Here is a 6,000-nt window from a genome sequence, read left to right as displayed (position 1 = left end):
AGACTTTTTCTTTATTCCTGTGAAAATTGGTGAGTATAACATAGATGTCCCACGTATATATAGTCCTGCCAAGGCCTAAGAGTTTGGTAAGAGCCCACATACAAATGGATTAGGATTATGATTCCTCCTTCTCCTTTTCTTTTAGATAGAGTCCGAATGTTTGACAACACTCCCCCTCGGGCGATTACCACGATGTGCACATGCCTCATTAAAAACTTCATCCGAAAATCCAGTGGGTAAAAACGGTTCTTGAAGAAAAGAGTACATTGCATTCGTTAATTACATTGCACATGTTGTCTCGTTAAAAACCTTGTGTGAGAAACCTTCAAGTAAAAACTCACATAGGGAAAAAGAGTACAACATTTAACCTTCTTGGTCATGTATATTTCAGAATGTTCTGTTCTTCATGAATAGATTTTTATCTTCATGATCAATGCATAAACTTCAATGTTTTAGCAAAAATGATCTATTTGATCTTTGTAATTCTAGTGGTTTACCTTCAAGGTAGATTTAATAAAAATATGCTCCACCTCATAAAGCCAAAATTTGAACTTCATTGTTCAAACCACACTTTTCATAAATGTGTGCTTAATTAATGGTATGCAGCACCTAGTACTATATCTTTCAAAAAGTTAGCTCATAATTCTTCTATGAATTATATGGGTATAAACAAGAGCAATATGCTTCATGCATAATAACAAATTATTAGTTGTGCAAAACAAATAAATTTTATCCGTCAAGGTAATAAATTCTTTCAGAGGATTATGGGGGTAAATAAGTTAATATTCAATATCTTCTAGATAGTGTATCAAATTTATACAAGAGTTTGAATACTGATAATTCTTTCTTAGTGGATTTTCAAATTATAAGTTCTACAAATCTTCAGGACTTTAATTGTATCACTAAACAATAAATCTAGTCTTGCATTTGGCATTAAGGGGATAATTCAATTGCTAAAATCATCGTTATTCTTATACCTTCTATGGTATTTAGAGGATATCAACACTTCATTGCTAGCTTTCAATATGCACTTTCTGAGTGTTCATATGACAAATTCACGGTGTTTAGGATTCCTCATTTTCTTTCACTCGGGTCTATATTCACTTCAGGGATTAATGGTGTTTATTCAAGAATCAACTGGTAAATCCTTCATGGATTAATTCCTTCAAAGATATTCTCATTTTGATGAATTATATTACTCTTCTATGAGATATATTCTCTATTGCATGAGAGATTATTATGAGATATACACAATGATAGTGTTATTCACTACAAAGTCATTCAATGACTCTATTCCTTCTAGGACATGTCCTTCTTGAGACTTCAATATTCATTCAGGAATATATTCTATCTTAGACTTCTTTAATACTTAGTATGAGATTTAGCCGGGACGTGAGCCTCCTCGCGGAGGTGTAGTACGCCGAGCCGATCGGCGACGAAGTCCAGGCTTCCGAAGAGGAAGGCCTGTGATGGCTCAAAGACGGGTGGAACCCGCACCCAACCGATGGGGGAGGGGCGGGAAGTTTGAGCGAGCCGAAGTGAATCGTATCGCCTGAGCCCGCCACGGCGAGGGTGGCGGAAAAGTGGGCCATCCGATGACTAAAAAGTGTTGAACGTACAGCGTCCTCCCCACGGACGGCGCCAACTGTCGGTGCAAAAAGTGAGCAACACGTAAATATTTGTAGTTTTACCGTACGTTGTGATCGGAGGTAGCCTAGCACTCAATGACACAGGGTTTATACTGGTTCAGGCAACGTGCCCTACGTCCAGTTTGAGTCGGTCGGTGACTTTATTCCTGAGCCCAGGTGCTCGAAGTCTGTAGTGGGGTTATAAACGAGAAGAAGAAAGATGGGGTGTACAAGAGGTCCGGTCGGCTCCGGTCGGAAGGGCCGAGAGCGATAGGAGCTCCACTATGGGCTAAGTGTTCAAGCGTGTGCCTGAGGTCCGAACCTGGCGGTTCTGTGGTTGTGAGCTAGTGAACTTGATCGATCTAGATTAACTTGTATCGATTTGAATCAACTTGGTCTATTGGGAGAGAGCGCATCCCCTTTTATAGATGAAGGGGATGACCTTACAAGTGAGAGGGAGAGAGTATGAATGCTTCTAAGCCTTGTTGCCTACGCCAACGGGTACGGGATGATGGTAGGCGGCCACAATACTGTTGGATGTCAGATGCACATGGGAGGTCCCGTCGTCCTTGTTTGGGTATGGCAGATGTCGAAACCTGTATATACTGTTGATGCCCGGAGGCATGTGAGGAGTTTCACCATGTGCACTCGGTACGGTAAATCTCGACGCCCACAACACTGTCGATGCCCAGAGGCATGTGGGGGGACCTTACCGTATCGGAGTTTAATGGCGCCCACAGTACTGTAGGGAAAATATAGGGGCCTACAACACTATTTATGTCAGGGCGGGTGCAGAGTACTGTTCCGTGCAGGGTACGGTCCCTGGTACCATGGTTTGACTTGTGCGCCTTGCCTTACTTTTCTCCGCACGTCTCCTGGTCCCTACCGAGCGGGCGTCCCCGGTCGGTTGATCCCAGTCGGCTCTGACCGTGCCAGTTGGAGAACAGCGGTGAGCAAGGGCCAGACGTATCCCCGGTCGGAGAGTGCGGGGTCAGAGTCAGAAGCGATGCTTTTGGCCAAGCCTTCCGGTCGAAGAGGCCGTCCGGAGGCGGGTTGGCGACCGAATCGAGCTCGCCGGTCGGAGAGGTGGGCCGGAGTTGGAAAACAGGAGCTATTCCTCCTCGGCCTGACCTTCCGGTCGAAGATTGGATCACTCCTCCGGCATGTCGCTTAGGTATTTGGGCCGGCCCATGAGTTGCGTGCTGTCTGCTTGGGCCAAGCTTTTGCGGGAAAGCCGGTCCGCGAGGGACCCCGGGTTTACGAACCCGACATATGGTCTTTCACTCAATTCCATACTAAACGAGTTAGAGCAAACAAATTGAAGTGCATGGCACGGTCACTGATAAAACTTCAAATTTCTCATGCACATACGAGTTAGAGTGGCAAACGTTCAAGCATATTGTGGATTGTGATTTTAAGATGAATTGAAATGCACGACGTGATCGTCCGTTGCAATGCACCGGCAACAAATTGGAAGGTGAGGTTTTTTTTTGAGGGAATGGGAAGGTGAGGTTGATTTGACATCTGACGGTCGATGACTCGCTGATGGCCTGTTGCAGTGCTGCTTCCCCGAAAACGATTTGTTGGCCCGGTGACTATTGGGCCATGTTCCATGACCTTCAGCCCAGTTCGTGGACTCCTTGCCCCCCAGGGCCATCTTCTCACGTATCGTGACCTCGCGCGGGTAGATTCGCCACCGCCCACAGCCCACTAGGTCGCTGGGGCCTCCCCGCGCCGTCGAGGAATTTTACATATTTACCATTATTAAGATCATCACTCATCCGTTTCTCATCTTTACGATAGCTCTTACAGATTTAGCATCTTTAAAAATTGTGCATCTTCGTTTTATCATATTTGCTCGTCTGGCACGCCATGGCGACATGTCATAGTCAGCAGTGCCCTGCAAAAAGACTTGGCTGCCCCTACCCATTTGCTCGCCCGCTCAAAGACAGCAAAACTGGCCGGCCCAGGTGCTCGCTCGCCCATTCTGTTTCCCCAGGCCTGGAACTGTCATGTTGTCTGTGTTTGAATGAATCATATGGCAATAAAAAAATAAGAACATTTTGGCCATGCTAATTAAGAGAGGCAAATTGTGGCCATCTAAAATAAGAGAGGTACATTGTGTCCATGCAAAGTAATAGAGGCACATTACATAGTATCACATGTGACAACCAAATAAGATAGGCACATCAGCTATGGAAAAATTAAGATCACTACATAAAGTACTTGTTTCTGACAACCAAATAGGGGCACGTTGTGGCCATACATATAGAGTTTTTGGTCTTTGCCCATTACACGCGATAGCATGCTGATAGTTATGCCCATTTGATTACAATAGAAGGCCATGCAAAATAAAAGTTCTGGCCAATTACACATATTATCAAGAGTTCAAGCTCTTAGCAAAATAAAAGCAATGTTCCGGTTCATCTTAAGTTCCCAGTTCATCCTTAGTCCTTCCTCATTTTCTTTGCCAACTTCTTCTTCCTAGGTGTCATTTTCTTGATAAGCTCAATTTGTAGTTCATCTTCTGAGAATAGGTTCCTGTTCAAAACAATAAAAGTCATGGTACAGTAAGGGACATGAACTCCTAGCTGTAGACTCAATAGCATACCTCCTAGCTTTTGTAGTTTCTGGGGCATCAACTTCTAAAGCCAAGGCTTCTAGGACATCTTCCTGTGCATGAGTTGCAGATAACTCATTTCTTGTAGCCTCAATTTCTTCCCTAGCTGCTGCTTCTGCTGCTTGTCCTGCTGCCGCAGCCTTGAGTTCAGCTTCTTCAACATCCCTCCTTGCTTTTGCTACAGCTTCCCTTGCTAGTGCTCTTCTGGTTCTTGGAGTGACTGCTTCATCACCAGCAGCACCTTTGTTTGCTTTCTTCCTCCCAACCTGAGCATTACTCTTCTTAGTTCTTTTCATGCAACAATAACAAAACAAGTTAGTAATTACAACAGCTAGTAAACAAATTAAATACATGAGTTAAGAAATCACCTTTTCTTGGTTCCAGTAAGGGAACATTTCCAGCTACCACCCCTATGACCATACTCATTGCAGTTAGGGCACTTGACTTGCCTAGTAGCTTTTCCACCTGCCTCCCTTGCTAATTTAATCCTATTCTTCCTCAGCCTACATGCTTCTCTTTTTTTGTGCTGGAGGGTACAACTTGAAGCCCTTGTCCACCTTAGGCCATTGATTTCTATCAGTTATGTTAGGAACTATACCTGCATATGCTATCTGAAACTTTTGCACTAAGTAGTAGTGAAACTTTTGCACTAAGTAGTAGTGGTGTACAAATGCTCCCATGTCAGGTTGCCTCATGCTGGTAATCACAGCCAAGGCATGTGGACATGGTTTACCAGTTATCTGCCACTGTCTACATGTGCATATTTTCTGAGATAAATACACAACATGTCTTCGAACTTCTTCATCCTTGTAGACCTCTGTAACCTCAGCTTGATTAGGGTGGCCACTGGAAATGTTCAAGTGTCCTAGACCTCTTGATGCTGCATTAAGTTGATGGATGACAGCATGCAATATACCAGGAGACAGGGCTATAGAAATCTTTCTTCTTTTGGCAAACAAAACCATGATCTTCTCTCTAATAGCATCAGCCATCATATACACAGGCAGGTCCTTGTGTTCTTTGATCCAAGCATTCCAAGATTCTGCTAAATTGTTGTTGATGTAGTCACATTTGATGTCATCACAGAATTTACTTCTTGCCCACAGAAAGGGATGGTGCTCTGTTAGCCATTTCTGCACATCTGGACTGGATACCAAGACCTTGTCAAAAAAGAACTTGAACTTGTGTGCTGAATAAGCTCTTGTTGTAGGCCACATATTCTTCCCATACACATCACCACTGTAGTACTTCTTCATGTTTTTCATTAGGTGCCTAAAACATTCTCTCATCTCAGCCTGTGGAAACACTATTTTAACTGCTGACTCTAACCCCTTGCATGCATCAGTGCAGATAGCAAGCTTTTCCATAGGTCTTATGGATTTTCTAAGTTGTTTCATAAACCAGACCCAGTTATCCTTTGTCTCAGAGTCAAAAAACCAAAGGCCACAGAAAACATCAGTTGTGGCCATCTAATGCTAATGCTGCAGGCATGTGGCCATTCCACATGCCATTCAAAGCTGTGGAGTCTACACTGATATAAGGCCTACAGCCATTCACAAATCCATCTATACTAGCTTTGAATGCACAGAAAAATCTGCTAAACCTAACTTTACCATCCTCATCGGTGATAGTGTCTATCTCTACCACAGTACTAGGTGATCTCAATTTTATCTCTGCCTTGAATCTATACAACCAATCGAAAGAATCACTCCACTTACCAAATAGCTTGTCTGATGCTCTCTTTGTCCCATT

Source organism: Miscanthus floridulus, chromosome 1 (genome assembly GCF_019320115.1).
Source record: "Miscanthus floridulus cultivar M001 chromosome 1, ASM1932011v1, whole genome shotgun sequence".
Taxonomy (NCBI): domain Eukaryota; kingdom Viridiplantae; phylum Streptophyta; class Magnoliopsida; order Poales; family Poaceae; genus Miscanthus; species Miscanthus floridulus.
This window is presented reverse-complemented; position numbering follows the sequence as displayed.